The sequence below is a fragment of the Equus przewalskii genome, chromosome 3 (genome assembly GCF_037783145.1).
Source record: "Equus przewalskii isolate Varuska chromosome 3, EquPr2, whole genome shotgun sequence".
Lineage (NCBI taxonomy): Eukaryota > Metazoa > Chordata > Mammalia > Perissodactyla > Equidae > Equus > Equus przewalskii.
In genome coordinates this window covers 106,648,000-106,666,338 of record NC_091833.1, presented here as the reverse complement: position 1 = coordinate 106,666,338, position 18,339 = coordinate 106,648,000, and the positions used below count along the sequence as shown (strand labels likewise).

General features: G+C 40.5%; 1 protein-coding gene across 43 annotated transcripts in view; it reads right to left on the bottom strand.

Annotated features, from left to right (window-relative positions):
• Positions 1-18,339, bottom strand: part of LDB2 (LIM domain binding 2) — a 359,745-nt gene that overhangs the window by 184,766 nt on the left and 156,640 nt on the right. The gene's annotated exons all lie outside the window — the stretch shown is intronic.

The following is an 18,339-nucleotide window of genomic DNA, read 5'->3' as shown; positions in this document are numbered from 1 at the left end:
CACTCTGCTTTTCTGGTAATCTCCCATAACTGACTCCTCCCAACACCAACAGCCTCCTTTGTCTTTAACTGAGGATGGTATTTAAGGTGAGAGCTTCCACCATTTTGGTGAGTTGCTCAGTTTTCCTGAGCCTCTCCCATGTATACATGTTATAAAGCTTTGTTTAATTTTCTCCTGTTATTCCCTCTTACGTGAATTTAATTCTTTGTCCAACCAGAAGAACCCAGAGTGGGTAGAGGAAATGTCTTCCTCCCCTACAGATGGAATGTGAACTCTCCACTTCACCTGAGTCCCCACCTGGCTAGTGTCATCATCTATCATCCATACACCCCTGCAGATATATGGCTTTGTGACCCTGATCTATACAAGCATATTAAGGGAAGAAACAAGAGAGATCATTTAACATTAGGAGTCCTAAGCCTCTCTTGAATTCTTAATAATTTACACTTTAAATCTTTAGCCAATTTTTTAACAGAGAATTTGAAATGGAGAGTTATGGAATGGAAAGAAAAAAATGTTTTTAATATTTCTGCCTTTATAAATAAAACTCAAAATACACCCAAACCAGCCAAGCAAGCTAAAAGCACAATGTGGGGTGAGTTAACTTGTTCTCCACATGTTCTCTGCTGGCCCGTGAGGAAGAAAAGGGATAACCGTGAATACATACAGTCTGGAAAATGCTAGAAGAATGCCTTGTTTGACAGTAACACCAACTGGCACCTTTAAAAAGTGGAGTGGTTTCATTCAAAGTCTGGCATCTGACAGTCGAATCATTCTTCCTTGGGTTAGCCTCGTCAGCAACACAATGAAGCGAAAATTACAGAGAGTCTGGGGAGAATCCAGGCTTCCTGAGAAATCTGGAGTTACTTATTTGTGGGTAGAACCCTAGAAGGTGACATGAAGGACGAATAATAGCTATTGAAATGGGATAAAATAGACTCTGAACGTGGAAAGAACCTTCGAAAGCCACCCCCTAACAGTTGACAGGAAGGTTTTCCTGTGGGCTTTATGTAAGGAGATAAGAAAAAATATGTGTCTGCAAGGATATCCATTTGATTTGCATCGGGACATAGGCTCAGCAAGTTGTCTTTAAGCAATATGCAGACTGAGCTTTATCATTATGCCAAGAGTTGTTCCTTTTTAATTCTTTCATTCTTCTTGTTTCTAGTCCACTGCTTATTGGCCCAGAACTATCTCCTTATAGTATATTGACTCAACAGGGACAGATGCAGAGCTGAGGGTGGGGAGTGACGGGCTCAAGAAAGGGCCAAAAAGCAAGTGGCTCTGTCCGTATTGCCCAAGGCTGGGAAACAACTTTATTGCAATCAGTTCTGGATCCAGACTCCACGAATCCTATGAGGTATTCTCTGCTAAGTTGACTCTTTCTGAAAAGCTCTAAAAAATACATTCGAAAACATATATTTATCCATTCATTCGTTCAACAATGTTACTGAATATCAGGCATCGTAAAGACTGATGCTGAAGCTCTTACAATCCAGGGGGATGGATAGACATGTGAACCCAGAGTCGTGATGTGATACGGTAAAGAGTATGCTAGAAGTATTTCCAGGGCACCTAAAGTACACGGCAACAGAGGACTAGGTCAGGGAAAACCTTCTGGTAGGAGTTAACCAGTTAAATACATGGGTAAAATGGTGCCCAGGCAATGACCACAGTATTCATGGTTTGTTCACCTGCTGTGATGTGCCGGGCACTGTGCTGATGCTAGGCCAGTGCGCTGGGCTCTGGTGCTCCAAGGTGTCAAAGCATCCGGCACCTCTGGGCAACCTGCACAGCCCGGTCATGCTGGAATAAAGAAGTGTGAGTGAGGGCAGGAAGAGATGAGGATGAGGGCGAGGCAGGGGCAACATTGCCAAGGTAAAGGTTAGATTTTTTATTAAGGCTGGGACAAATGAAAGGCTATACACAAAAATGACAAGTCAAAGTATTACATAAATACTCAAAAGAAGAAATGACCCAAAGGTCCATAAATGGGGAATGGATAAACGTATTGTGGTTTATCCATGCAATGGAATACAATGTGGCAATAGAAAGCAACGAAGTACTGATGCATGCTACGTACAACATGGATCAACCACAAAACATCAACCACAAAACCATTATGCCACGTGAAAGAAACCAGACACAGAAGACCACACATTGTATTATTCCATTTACAGAAAATGTCCAAAAGAAAACAAGTCCACAGAGATAGAAAGTAGACAAGTTGTGGCCTGGCACTAGAGGTAGGAATGGGGAGTGTACAAACGCGCACAGGAGGTCTTTATTGGGGTGATGGAAATGTCCTCAAACTGGATGCTGGTGCTGGTAATACAACTCTGTAGATATAATAAAAAAATTATTGAATTGTGCACTCAAGATGGCTGCATTTTATGGGATGCGTAAAATAAACAGTAAAGCTGTTTAAAAAAAAACAGGTAAGGAATGGAAGGAAGTGAAGTGAATTAATAACAAGGCAATAGCATCAGCAGACCTGGGAACCAAGATGATATGAAAGTGGGTGGCAAAAAGACTCTGCAATTAAAAGCAAGGATGATACTGATCACTAATCTTAATTGAACAACTATTATGTGCCAGACACTATGAATCTAATATGAATCATCATAACATTTTCACAGAAACCTTATTAGATTGGGACTATTTTTATCCATGTTTTACATATGAGAAAACTCTGCTGAGGCACAGAGAGGTTAAGAAATTTTCCGAAGTTCACACAGTAAGTAGTGACCAGGTGAAGCCTTTGGCGGAGCTAGTAGGACAAGAGGAGGGATCAGTTTCCCTGGCTGCCCTAGAATTCATTATAATGCTTGACAATCCTTTGCTTCCTGATATTCACACAGCCCATCTTGATCCACCGGGAGAGAGAACATTCGCATCACTTCTTTTCCAGCTGTACTCTGGTCAGAGCAAGTCCATCCCAGCTTCGCTATCACCTTCTGCAGGGATGGCCATTGACAGAGTGATTATTTCTGCCTGGGACCACCAGAAATGCCAAATGGTAGGCCAAGGACAACAGCGAGCAAGAAATTAAGAGCAGTGAGGGCTACTCACTAGTGAGAAGATATTTTAAAAAGGCAATTAACAGCTTCCTTCTGACAAGCAGACAGAAACGGCCAGGAAAGAGTCATGGGGGAGAAACCTGCTGCCTCAGGGCAGAAACCAGACAGCCATCTAGTAAGTGTTTCATGCTAAAAAGTTTGCCTTGAGAAACTGTTTCTTCTTTGGTCATTATTCAAACCAGGGTATTACTTTGTTTGGAAGATGATATTGGAAAGTAATAAGCACCAGCTTGCTGTGCTTCTTCAGCAGGAATTTTAGTTGTGCAAGAAAGCGCATCCCTGCTCACCTCAGGTAGTTGTGACAAAGCTGGCAGAACGGGACTCCACCGCCCTGACCGGGCCACCTCTCCTGGGGAGAGCGGCATGGTGTGAGCAGCGTCCAGAAGAGACCAGGGACTCCCTGGAGGCCTTCTTTGCACTTCGGGCCCTTCTCCTGCTGTGCCACCCTCTGGGCGGCCTTGAGCAAACCTCATCGCTTCTCTGGGCAGAAAAGGAGAAGATTGGAGGAGATGGGTTTCAAGGTTAGCTTAAAAGTTCTCCTCTCCTACTTTAGTCTGCGAAACAGCCCAGCCTATGGATTGGGAAGTCTACTAGGTGCTACAGAGAAGGCAAAAATCATACAGTAAGGGATGATTCCTCCCCTTACAGTTGAACAGCGTACGGTTTCCTGGGGCTGCCGTTAACATGTTAACACAAACTGGGTGGCTTAAAACAACGGACATGGGGCCGGCCCGGGGCCGAGTGGTTGGCTTCGCGCTCCACTTCGGCAGCCCAGGGTTTCGCCAGTTCGGATCCTGGGCGCGGACATGGCATCGTTCATCCAGCCATGCTGAGGCGGCATCCCACATGCCGCAACTAGAAGGAGTCACAACTAAAAACACACAACTATGTACTGGGGGGCTTTGGGGAGAAAAAGGAAAAAAAAATCTTTAAAAACAACAGAAATTCATTCTCCCACAGTTATGGAAGTCAGAAGTCAAAAATCATGATTTTGACAAGGTTGCTCCCTACTGGAAACTCGAGGGAGAATCTGTTCCACACGTTTCTCCTAGCTTCTAGTGCTTGCTGGCATCCGTGGTGCTCCTTGGCTTATAGATGCCTCACTCCACTTCCTGGCTCTGTCTTCACGTGGTTCCCCACAGTGTTTCATTCTATGTCTCAAATCTCCCTCTTCTTTCTCTTACAGGAACACTAGCCATTGGATTTAGGACCCACCCCCAATCCAGAGGATCTCATCTCTCTTGAGATATTTAACTATATCTGCAAAGACCTTTTTTCCAAATAAGGTCACATGCAGAGGTACTGGGGGTTAGGCCTGGGCACATCTTTTTCGGGGACACGATCAACCTGCTAACAAATAGCTAACATTTGGTGAGATTTAATATGTACCTGATGTGTTTGTAAGTTCTTCAGGTATATTGTCACATTTAATCCATGCGACAACCAGATGTAGTAAAAACTTGTGTTGTAAGTATTTCATGAATGAGGAAACCAAGAGTTGACCAACCTTACAAGAGGTTAATTAACCTCACGTTACTCACTGAGGGAGAGCAGAATCCACCACCCTAAAATGTGCCACTTTGGCATGCGGATTGTTTTAAGTCGAAGGCAATCAAAGCCTAGCTGACACGGGAAGAGTTTTTTCACCTCTCCCTTAACTGCCTAAACAAATTTAGATAGAGGGTCTGTACCAGAAGAGAGCCAATACCAAAGATAATTTTTTAATACCAGAAAGACATCTGCGCAGCACGGCGAACATCATCAGCTCTTCTCACCCTCCTGTGATCTGTCTTCCTCCCCTTTGAGACCCCAGACCCCCACGCCCTTCTCCTTAGCTCAGGATGGTATATAAGCTTCAATTACCTGACTGCCAGAGAGCCTCCCATGTGTTTGTGAGGTTCCTGTACATACAAAATTAAGTTTGTTTTTCTCATGCTAATCTGTCTTATGTCAATTTAATTATTAGACCAGCCAAAGAACCTAGAAGGGAAAAAGGGAACAATTTCCTGCCCCTACATCAGCTATTAAGCCAGGCATGCAGAATGCCCCTGAGTACACACTGAAAAAAGGATTCCCTGACACCTCTCATAGTGGTACAGCCACACAAAGTGCCAACTTCATGCAAATTACAGGTGGTATCGGATTTCATTCATTCATTCTTTCATTCATTCATTAATGAGCAACACAGTTGACATTCAATACATATTCATTGAATGAATAAATGCCTGCAATGCTACAGACTTTATAGTGAACACCGGGATACAGAGATCAACAAGATGCTAATAGGCCCTGACCAAAATCAGAAATGACTCTTCCCTAGCTAGGCCTAATCTGGGGTTTAATTAAAACTAGCAATAAGACAAAAATTCAAAATTCCCAGAGTTACAGATGCAAAACCAGATGGGGAGGTATTCTGCTATCCATTTCTTCCTGTATTAATAAAATGATATCAAAAACAAAATATCATGTGACTTTGACATATTACCACATGGATTTCAGCCTTTCTCTCTCTCTCATATTAGGAGGATCACCTCAACTTTATGTTTTTGTGGGGTGAAACCGTCACTAAGTTTCAACCCACAAGCAGGGGTCTGCCACAAGGAACATGGGTGCGTGGAAATGGGGTAAGGCCATTTTAGACCTCTATGATCTCTTCTGGGCAGACTGAGTGGCAGGTATGCTATCCAATTACAACTCCCTTTGTTCACTGAAAGCAGAGTTAATGACTGGGTCCCTTTGCCTCCTTAGTAAAAAAATCTGGAGGGTAGCAGAGAACGCCACCCCAAAATACACCACTTACACATAAGGATTATTTTGAGCTAAAGGTAATTGAGAAGACGCAAATACAAGAAAAGCTCTCTGCTCTCCCTCATTTGCCTTAAAGTGCATATTAGATGTTTCTCGATTATTCAAATTGTTCAAAGTAATGCATGGTTAGGTTAGTGTAGAGAAAAGGAAAGCTAAAGATAAGACCAAATCATAGTTAATAACTTTAGTTTCTTCACTTTTTGCCAAAGCTGGCGGCAAGTAATAATAATAATGGTATTGATGGTGACTACATTTATTTCTTTCTCAGTTCCCTTTCTACCAGGACTAGAAATAGGTGAAGTGGAGATGACTCAGCAGAAGAAACAATAGCTCTGGTTATTCTGCAAGCCAGAAAAAGCGGGCCTGTTTAATTGGGTGTTAGCTGGAGAAAACTGGATTGTTACCTTGAATATAAAGCACATCTTGACCCCCTCCTGTGCATATTAGATGCATTCTGGAGAAATCGTGGGTAATGCAAATAGCTGCATATTGAGTCATTATTCATTGACTTGCTTACACTGGCAGGGAAGTTTTCCCAGAGGAAGAAAAATGATCCCAAACTATGATTAAAACTCATACTTTAAGAATCTTAATAATCATATCAAAAAGCTCTCTGTATTTCTCAATGCATGGGCATTTCGCCACCCCACAGCCCTGCAAGGGAACAATGAAACCACATGACCGTTTTACCTGCATTTACTACTATGTTTCTGTTACATCTAAATCTCTGATTTCCTAACCCTCCCCCTTGGATGGATTGATTATATTTCTTGGTATTTTGCCCAAATGATCACACTGGTGACTCTGCATGTACATCTGTCCCCTTTAAGTCTTCCTGAGAGTGGCAGTGGGGGCCTCCAAGGCTCAGAGGGCCTAAAACACATCATATTTTCCATAAAATAAGGCTGCCAAGATTAGCTAAAGCAGCAAGTTTTTGCTTTAGGCAGGAATTTTAGAACCTCACTGTGATAACAGTGCTTATCTTCTGCAATCAGAAGCTCTATCTTTCAATAGCAAACAACAGGAAAACAAATTCATTGTTATGTAATAAATGCAGTTCCTTAGACAAAAATCTTTCAAAATGTGGAACCCTGGGAGGGATTGATAAAAGATACCCATGTATGTTTAAAAATGCAAATAAATAAGAAGCATTTTTCCCTCTGGAAAAAAAAACTAATAAAGGTGAGTTTTATTGGGAGCAGGAGTGTTGGCAGTGGTGCATTTTTACTTATCCATCAGATAATTATTTATTCAGCTTCTTCTGAGTACTGGGCATTGTACCAGCTACCAGAGAAATAGAGGGAAATAGGACATGGGTCCTGTCCTCTAGGAATTGCCCATCTAGAAAGGAAAAAATTTGAATACTACGTAATTATATATATGTAACATATATGTATGTGTATACATTCTTCAATCCACTTAATAAACTGAGTCTAACGCAGTGAAAGGGGAAAATGAAAGTAGTTTAAAAGAATTTTAAGATAAGATTGAGTCGAAGAGTTTTACATGGCTTTAAACCAAATGCTATTCTGACAACTTCTACTCTTGCCTCTATCTTTAGACATAAGACACATGGGCAAAAAATGAGATCTGCACACTCGAGGCAGCCAATCTGTATATGTGTAGTCATTGACCTAATGGCTGCTCTACCATTTCTCAAAGTATATCCTACAGATTACATCCCGTGAGAAAAAATCAGGGGGTGGCGGGGGGGGCATGATCAACTTAATTTTGGAATCCCCGAATACTTTCTTTCTTTAGAGACTCATGACAAATCTTCACATATTAAAAGCTATATGAGGTATTGCTCAAAGAACCTAGTTTAATTTATGAAAACCAGTCTTCCCCGACTTACTTGATCATGGATGGAATTTTTTGTGTAACACCTATTGACATCCTATGGAACTAGCGCTCCCCAGAACATTCTTTTAGAAACGCTGCAGTAATAGATAACAAGAATGTACCTATCACTCCTAAAAGAATGTAGTAGACTACTTGTACTATTGACCCCAGTGATACTCTACGGAGATTAAACTGCCAAATCCTGCTGTGCAAATTTCCAGAACCTAATATTTATATATTGAAGCAAGTTGTGCAAATTGAAACTAAAAATAAGTAGGTATGTAAGAAGAAATAACCTACAATATGAAAGGTTATGGCCAAATGCAAAGGAAAAAAAAAAAGATTCTACACACAGCAGCTAATCTGTTGTTCAACAACCTTTATGAATGGCTTGGTTTTCCTTATTTCTTTCTTCTTGATATAAACATGATTCAGCTGTTTGAATCAATTCTTGCACGATGACTTTGTTAGCCTCAAGTTGTGGATTACTCCTTCAGAGAAGGCTAAGATAATTCAGCATAAGAGATGGTCAGCCAAAGGCAGTCATGTTCTTTTGGTTATAAAGAAAGTGCCTACAAAAAGCCATGGGGAATTCATTAGCTTGATGGAATATATTCATAAGATCAATGAAGTAAGTCAAAATAATTTTATTTCCATTACATTAGTTCCACAGAGAATAAGTATCCCTTTAGCTCTTTGTTCTTTGATAAGGACTTCCGTAGCATGAAAAATCACTTAAAAATAGACCTAATTTGCAAAGGGTACTAGGTTTCAGGTACACAACATGGACATGTCCTGGAGATTGACTGCACAGCATAGACCCCATAGTTAACAATAATGTATTGTACACTTAAAAGTTTGTTGACAGCACAACCAGAGGCACTCACAACTAGAATATAAAAATATGTACTGGGGGGCTTTGGGGAGAAGGAAAAAAAAGAATTTGTTAATAATGTAAATCTTATGTTAAGTGTTTTTACCACAAAAAATGAATAATGGTAATAGAAAATAACAAGGGCAGGAAGAAATTTCAGAGGTGATGGATATAATTATGGCATAGATTGTGGTGACGATTTCATGGAGATAGACTTACCTCCAAATTCATCATATTGTACACATTAATTATGTACAGGTTGTTGTATGCCAATCATACTCCAATGAGGTGGTTTTAAAAAAGAAATAGATTGTTGCAGAAATATTAAAGTATATACTAAAACTGTGTATATGTGTACAGCCACGCATCTCTTAACCAGAGGGATACGTTCTAAGAAATGTGTTGTTAGGCGATTTTGCCATTGTGCAAACATCATAGAGTGTACTTACACAAACCTACATGGTATAGCCTACTACACGCCTAGTCTATATGGTACTAATGTTATGGGACCACCATGGTATACGTGGTCCATCATTGACTGAAATGTCATAATGCAGTGCGTGATATATATATCCTCCTCCATCATCCATCTCATAGGTCCCTTTGAAAATGCTCAAGTGTCCTAGAATCTCACCACCCCAACCTTCTTGCTTCTGACCCATGGAGGTTTTAGCTAAATTTTCTCCACTAAAATTAACATATCTATATTTGTTGTTATTAAGGTTACTAAGAGCAGTGTTTACTATAGCTCTTCAGTGAGGTGACAGAAGTATTGCATTTACAATAGCATCTGCCTGCAGTAAATGTTCCCTAAGTGTTGGCTGTTATTATAATTTGCCAGTAATTTGAAATTCAATCTCTCCCTCACTCCTCACAACAACACTGTTAGGTAGATATCATTGTTCTCCCCATTTTACAGATGAGGAAACTGAAGTTCAGTAATAATAAACAACCTGAAGCAAAAACCAACCAGATACAGATCCTGGGGATTATTTTAAGCATACTCAAAGCCAATTTAAATACCTATCTTTTTGTAATTCATTAAACTCCAACCATTATAATCCTCTTTTCACAGAAAAGAGAAATTAATCACAGAGGGACTCAATAGCTCACTCAAGGTCATATAGAGTCAATGGAAGAGCTTGGTGTGATGGTCAATTTTATGTGTTAACTTGGCTAAGCTCTAACCCCCCGCAATTCAAACACCAATCTAGGTGGCCTTGGGAAGGCATCTTGCAGATGTGATTGAAGTCCATAATCAGCTGAGTTTAAGTAAGGGCGATTATCCTAGATAGTCCGGGTAGGCCTGATTTTATTAGTTGAAAGGCCTTAAAAGCAGGGCAGATACTTCCCTGAGGAAGAGGAAATTCCACTGTGGACTGCAGCATCAGCTCATCCCCAAGAGTTCCAGCCAGCCCTTCCCAGTGGGCCTGCTCTGTAATTCTTGGATTTGCCTAGCCAGACCCTCCAATCATAATTCCTCACAATAAATTTCCTAATATATATCTCCCACTGGTTCTGTTTCTGTGGTTAAACCCTGACTGATACACCTGGATTCAAGCCCAAATCTCTGTGTCCAGAAACAGAGTTCAGCTCTGAAGCACCAGCATCATGGTAACCATCACAACTCGATTCATTTAGCTCAAAGGGATCTTGGCTTTATCACATCCCCATTGACTTAATTAAGCGGCTTTAGCCATACACACCATGAATAAACAATGTGGATGTTCTTTTATTTGTCAAACACTACCTTTCTTCTCCTAGTTCTCAGGCAATAATAGTAATGCTAATAATAATTAACATTTACTAAGGAATTACCATGTTCCAGCAAAAAGGCCAAGATCTTTCAATTCATTATCTCTTTAATGGGTATAAGCACTAAAGATGTAAGAGTCTTCTCAACACAAGGAAGAATTTCCTAAGTACGAGAGCCATCTAAAGACTGACTGGGCTGACTCATGAGACGGAAAGCTCTCCATCTGTTAAGGTGGGCAAGCACAAGTTTAAGTCCCTTGACAGGGAAGTGTGGGAGGGAATTCAGCATTGGCTGGTAGCTAAAGATGACAAACCCTAAGCTCCCTTATTCCAAAACTCTGTTCTTGGGCACTTGACATACTTAATCTGCATCATTTCATTTTTAAACTGCTGATAGAACTGCCCTCAAATGACTATGTACATGCTTGCACTTTTTTGCAAAGTTAGAAATAAATCAATGACCCTTGTCCTTTCTTTTGTCACCTCCCACAAGGGTGACTACAAAGATCCATAAAAAGGCACTGAAAAAAATTCAAGTTAAATCAGAGTCAACCTCAATTATCCATACTCACAGTTGGAGCAAACGGACAGGTAATCCAAAATAGCACGTAAGGGCCAAAATGTTTTACACTTAGCCTTTAAATTCTGCATTCCACCCTCTCCATATGCAGAGCTGACTTTTAGTTGAAGAAGTATTCACTTCCTTGATAGAATTCTGGTCCTCTCCATTTTTAAATTTCTAGATTAAATGTATTAGAATTTTTAATTAAACTGTTAATAAGAATTAGCATCAATTTTTTTTTAAAATTATCTCCTGGACTCTCTAAAGTTCAGACTATCCAACCAACAACTGAGGCAGAAAAGGGTAAAATTATTATACACAAAAATTTCCATAGTACGTGGATTAGCAAACCTAAACTGTGAGGTGAATTACTTTACCATAGATGAAAAGTACCTGAGGTCATCAAGGCAGCTCTCACTGAGCCCACACACAGTGAAGGCTCCTTGTTTTATCTGGACCCGGAAATTCTGCATGTGCTCTCTTGATAGAGTTGCACAGCAGACCAGTTAGTTTTTAGATGGTCTATGCCTAAAGTTCAGAGAGTGAAAGGACAGAGACTTTCGCAGGTAGCCTCAAAGAATTCTAAGGAACTGGAGATAAAGTACGAATCAGGCACATTCATCCATTTCCTAAGCCATGAGCCATGGCTTAGCCAAGTGAGAAAAAGCTTCAACTTCGTTTCTGTTTTGTTGAAATAAAAAATTAAAACTCCCTAAAGTAGTTCAAGACATAATGAAATCCTGTGTCCAGGAGAGACTCTCGGACTGGAAAGTAGAAGATCTGGGTTCTAGTTACAGGTCTGACAATCATTACCTATGAGATGGCAGGCAAATCACTTCACTCCACTGGGTCTCAGTTTCCTCCTTGCAGCAGCAGCTCCTACTTGTCGAAAGCTTTCTTACTAAGTCTTGGTTACTTTTCTAAAAGCAGTTTTTGCATTTTATCTCATAGAATCCTCCCAACGACCTTATAAACAAGGTAGCATTCATAGTAATCCCACTTTTTAGATGACAAAAGTGAGGCACAGAAAGTAACTCGCTCGAGGCAGGGTCATATAGAGGAGTCAAATAAGATTCCAGCGCAGACTCTTAACCACCAGGTCATCCTGCCTCTCAGCTAGAAAGGGTGAGAGTTGAAACACTTTAGCTCTTGTACTCTGTAGCAAAAATATCTATTAGACAGAAAATTTTAAAGGGCTAGCCTCAGAGAAATGTCCATTTGAAGACATAGTCATCCTTCAAGACCCAGATCAAATGTCACCTCCTCCACACGCTAGGCCCACACCCCAGCACATCCTAAGAGAGATGTGTCATGCTCTAAATCCTGGGTTTGGCATCCATCATATCACAAGTTACCATCATTAGTTTGTCTTTCTTACCTATTTGGTTGCTAACTCTTCTAGGTCAAGACCATGGCTTGTTCATCTTTGTGTGACCCCAGAAGCTGTAACATAATAGGTGCTCAATAAATACTGTATTTATTTATAAGTTCTTATTTAATAGTATATAAGCTGCACAGATGTTAAGACACTTCATGACTGTGACAAAGTTTGGGGGAAAAGAATATTTAAGAGTAAGGTATTATAAAAATCTGGCCCCCTTTCTCTGCCACCCATGAAGTTATCGCATCCTACACCTTTAAACCATCTTCTTCTGGCCCCATTATCAGGATTTTAAATTTTCTGTTCTCTTGCCTGAAAGGCCCTTCACTCGGGTCCTCATGGCTCATTTTAGATCTCTGCCTAAATGCCAATGAGCCAGGGAGTCTTCACTGACCACCTGTAATAAGGAGCAATATCTCCATGCCAGGCTTCCTCCCCACTGGCCACCTCGGCTTGTCCATGGCATTTTTCTAGGACAAAATATTTTGATACAGCCTGCCTCTTCTCCATTCAAATGAAAGTGCCATAAATTTTGAATCTTTCATTTATTCTTCTACTGCTGTACCTTCTGTGCCTAGAATGATGTCTAGCATGTTATAGTCAATCAAAGACTGTACAGATAAATAAATGAATGACTAAAATAATTTTCATCATACAAATATTGAAAATGCTCTTTAAGGGGTTTTTTATGATAGCAACAAATTTAAATGTGAAACATTAGGTTAATAACCCAAAGTTTATCTCTGGTCAGTTTTCTGGCCTGTGGCTTCTTGCAAATATAAATGTTCTTAACAAATGTTAAGAAAACCACCAATAGGATGTGAAGCTTACTTCTTTGCTGTGATCTTTGGGCATATATATCTTCCAACACTAAGAGGCAGTATGAGTAAGGTGGGCGCATTGGATGCAGGGGAATTTGTGGGCACGTAGGTGGAGGGGAAACCACCTTGTGCTGGCAATTACGTAGTTGCATTATCAAAAATTTGGCTCTCTGTGCACTCCTCAAGGTCATGAATCCAGTCTCCTTTACCTGAGCCTTCAGTGATGGAGCCTGGCAGGCACTTTACATGTTTGTTGAGTGAACAAAGCAAGTGCTAATTTCAGAGGCTTCTCCCTGGCCCAGTTCAAGTTTCCCAAGCCTAGGGTGACCCTCAACTGGGTCATGGCAAGGCTATAACACCAAGTCAGGTCCCCTGGGAGATTCTCCTCCCAGAACCGTGTTTATAATCTCTCTGTACCTTCTGCACCATGTCAATACTTTTCAGGTATGCTCCATCCCATTATTTAGCAAAGCCAAATTATGATGAGGAGGGTTTGGGTGCAAATCTGAATCCATTCCCTCTGCAAAATTTGACATTTAATTGAGACTCAAAAATGTGAAATAAATGAACAGTTAAAGAATTCACAGAGGTGGGTGAGCACTTAGGGAGTACTACCAATGCACATACAAGTTGTTCTTGTCACTTAGTTAACTGATAGACTCAGAATTTTTATCTTAGAGGCATAGGAAAGGAAGTCCAGAGATATCAAATGATTTGCAGATGGTGACACCACATGTCATTGGTAGAAGCAGGAGAAGTCTGAAGTCTCTTCACTCTGCCTCAGAAATCAGAAACTCCGATTTTAATAAGGACTTGTCCTGTTCTCTCTTTTGCAAGTGCTGATCCACGTAGAGGAGAAGCAGAATAGCTCCTTGGATAATTATATCAAGGTTCCTGCTCTCTATTCATTGCCATGCACTTGAGTTATTAGTAATGGTAAGCCATTAGTATATAAAATATCTGAATGTCTATATAGATAGCAGATGGATAGATTGATAGATAAACAGACATATAAATAGAAATAGAGAGACTGACTGAATATGCAAATGGACAATGGCCAGACCACATATAAAAACAGAACGTTGACCCACAGCCTGCAGCAACCAGCTCAGGACACCAACCACAACCAATCACATAGGTTGCCCCGCTCCTAGTTAGCCCCCCTCCAGCTTCCCCATGCCCACAGCCTCCAATCCCAGCACCCCTGAAGCATCCCCTTTTTCCACTACAAAGCTTTCCCACTCCTCTACCTGCCTTCGAGTCTCTGCCAAACACAGGTGATGATCACTGACTCCCTTCCTGGATCAGGCTCTGAATAAAGAGCCTTTGCTTGTCTCATTTGGTTGTTGGTAGGTGTTAGTTATATATATATATATACATATATATATATGTAATTTGTGTATAAAATATCTATGCATATATACAAATACACATGCATATATATAATTTTATGTGTCTTTATATATATTCATATCCCACATAAGCAGTGAATTATTGTTTAATATGTTTCTTTAAATATATTCCTTATAAAAATCCTTTAAATTTCATCTCAAAATTAACTGTCACACTTTTATCTTAAACAGAAAGATAGTAATTTTCCAATATGCACTAAAATAAATGTCTATTAAATTAAATCTGTTCATTCAGTTACCACCTAAGAACATTTCACCTACTACCAATGTTTAGTGTGTGTAGCTTAGTTGGCAAACACTGGGTTTAGAAGTTAAAAAACCTTATGTTTGAAGTCAACTCCATCCCTCACCTGCTGGGTGGCCTCCGACAAGTGATCTAACCTCTCTGAGTCTGGGATCCTCACCTAACGAATACTGACGACAATTCCAAACTAATACGGTTATGGTGAAGATGAAATTCAATGGTACTTATGAATGCACCAGGTATAGGCAGGTGCTCAATAAATGCGTTTATATTTTAACAAATGCAAAATCACAGGAGGCAAGGAGGATGATAAACACTGCAGCCGCAGAGTGAAGTTCCTTGAGTTCGTTCAAGTCCACATGAATATCTGGAGTCCACCGTGGGTCAGCTATACAGCGGCCAGGAAATGTTCATCCCCATTAAGTAAAGTGCTGATGAGGAAAAGCCACTTAAACCACCTTAGCGAAATCACAAGACATTATCTACAAGGAAGGCTTTCACGGAAGGGAAGATCAGCTTCTGGTTGTTTACAACCAAGCAAACAGTCATCACCAGTAATGCGTGCTCAGTGGCTGCTGAGAATGTCTTTGAACCTTCGTCAGAATTCAAGCGAAGAAAGAGAAAAATATTGAGCAGATGAGAAAACAGTCCGGAATCCATCTTTGCACATTTTCCAGAAAATACTGGGTCTCTTTCAAAAGCTTTAAATAGACCCTAACAGTAAGAAATCTGGAACACGGAACTTACATATGTACATTATAGGTGTGTGTGTAATCATTTTTTTAACAATGTTCGCACTAATGTGGGTCAGGTTGGCTTAGAAAAATGGCATAATTAAGGTGATTTGATGGCAAGTTATTTCATAAGTAACTGCAGAGATTAATAAATCAACTGAAATGCCTTTAAATGATGGGCAAGAGGGCTCAATTTCCTCTTAGGGTAACTTAGAAACAGAACCAGTAAGACAGATGCTTCTAGGGGCACAGATTTTTAATTCATTGACCCAAAGTGGATGCAAAATGCCAGGCCACCAGAAGGTGGAAGTGAAAGGGCAGTGTCACCAGGCAGTGCCCCCAGGGGAGCAGCAGGGGAGGTTCTAGTTTGCAGAAAGGAAGAAAGCACCTTGGCAATTTCCAAACTAAAAAGCTGGTGGACGGGGGTGATGCACAGCAAGGCCAGAGGTTGCCTCTGTCTGCGGAGCCCTCAGGCGCTCCACATCGCGCTCTGTGAACTGGGAAGACCAGGGCACAGCAAAAGCAGTTGAGATGTGGCTCAGAACCCCTTTGTCCAAGGCACTCATCACCTGAATTTTCCCCTCCCATATCCTGAATTATTCTTCAAACACAGGGGATAACATTTTGCTTTTAAAGAGAGACAACTTCCAGCCACATATGAAATACTTGTTTTGTCCTATCAATACCCACTGTCTATTTTCTTATTTCTCCCTCAAGCTAATTTTTATACAGCAGTCCACTCTTCCTGTCCTAACATTAAACACTCCAATTTCCAAAGTGTGGTTAAGTCTATTTTTCATTTCTTTGTCTTGCTTTTTAAAGTGGAGGCAAATCCTATTCAGCCAAATGGATGGACATGTAACAATAGAATGTTAACATGAGAAAGAGCCCTGCTTATTACCTAGCCCAAGTTTTATAGATAACTAAATAGAAGCTCAGGAAGGTTTACTTTCTAAATATTCTCAAGGTCATAGGATGAGCCATTGACAGACCATACTCATCCTACTACATCCTGCTGGAGAGCTGAGCAAAGATTTCTCTGGGAAGAATTGAGCGCTCTACAGATTTCTCAAAGTTGTGTTGCTTAATTCTGCACCTAAGAATGACAGGGCTTAGTTAAAGGAATGAGAAGATGGGATGGGGTGGGGAGGAAAACAATCATGGCGTAATAATGGGGCAAGAAGGAATAAACATAAGACATGTCTGAACAGAAAAACAAGGGAAATCATGGAGGCTGAGATGGGCAAATCCTTCATGCAACCAGACTCATCGGAAGTGCGCCTGCCTGCAAGAACTGAAAGAAGGCAGCTTCCTCAGGAGCTTTGCATTTTAGTAAAGGAGAGACGGGGAGGAAGAGAACTAAACAGCACAGCGCAGTATCAAGGATTAGGCAAAGCATTGATATTAACTTGAAAGACGTTTAAGTACTCAAAAATCAACAAAGTAAGGGAAAAAAACTATCATTTTGTTTTGCTTATATGAACATCCTAAAGACAATGAGATATACATAACAGTCTATATATAGACTGTGTATACACTGACTATATAATTAATAGGCAATGATATATTTACAATTTAAGCATCATTATCACATAGCACAATAATTAATATAACGTCTCTATCCTCCATGTTGATGTAATTTCTAGCTGACGAAACATGAAAACATTCCTGTACATTAGTCTCAGTGGATTACCACTAGAATGGCCTCCTTTTGAGGGCAGGGGCCATGTCACATGAATGTCAGTATCATCCAACAGGTACAGCCAAAGCTTTGTTCGAGATGACAGCACAATAAGTATTCATTAAAGGACTAAATGATAGAAAGTAATGGTCTCACTAACAAAGGAGAGTTATAAAATGAGGCTCTGCAGGACTTTTTGCCCCAGCAGCTTGCATGCAAATAAAGTGCTAAACCCCGTCAAGAAATTAAAGCCACATTTAAAAACCAAATGAGGTCCCTCTTTTATTGGAAGGACGTGGGTATGGATCTATGATCCGCTAATGCGTGAAAGAGGGTCCATGTCATCATCAGCCAGATGCTGAAAATATAGCTGACAAGCCCCTGAATTACACAGAAAAGGCAAAAGTCTTTGCCTTGCCAAAAATTCAAGCACTTCCCTCTTTTTGTTGTATTTCAGATTATTCCAGATTTCAAAGCAAACTTCATCTTTCACGTTAAAAACACAAACACAAACCTTCTGGCCCTTCCTGCTTTGCTGTGAATTATGCTTCTCATATTAAAAGATGCTTTTATAATAAGTTCAGCCTCTATTTATCCTATTATTTTTCATAAGGCTATGCCGTTTGAGGACAACACTTATTTGCTTACAGAGGACTGGCCAAGGTAACAGAGCCGGGTTGCATGAAATTCAGTCCAAAATTCACGTTTAAAACTTACCATTTTCTCTTTGAATGGCAACTGAAAGGGAAAGTACAAAACACATCAGCTCAGCCAGAGAGCAGGAGGGGAGGAGGGGAATTAGCAAATCTCTGAAAAATAAAGCTGCATAATCTGCTATATTTCAGGCCGCCTTTATCCTCCAAATCCCCCATCTTTGTTTAAGCTACAAACGGACTCTATAAAAATCAGCTCGCTGGCCTCCCCTATTATACACCTCCCTGCACAAATCAAATGAAGCTTTGGCTGAAAAGCTGATAAAAAAAAAATACACCACCACCCGACACATGAGCAAGCTGATGTATTAAAAAGTGGTTATCATTTCTAATTCTTTCCTTTCTCTCCAGGGAGTAGATCATCTTCCCAAGGAGCACACAGAACTGGCACTGAGCACACTTCGCCCCTTGCGTTTGTTTTGAGCGGGGATT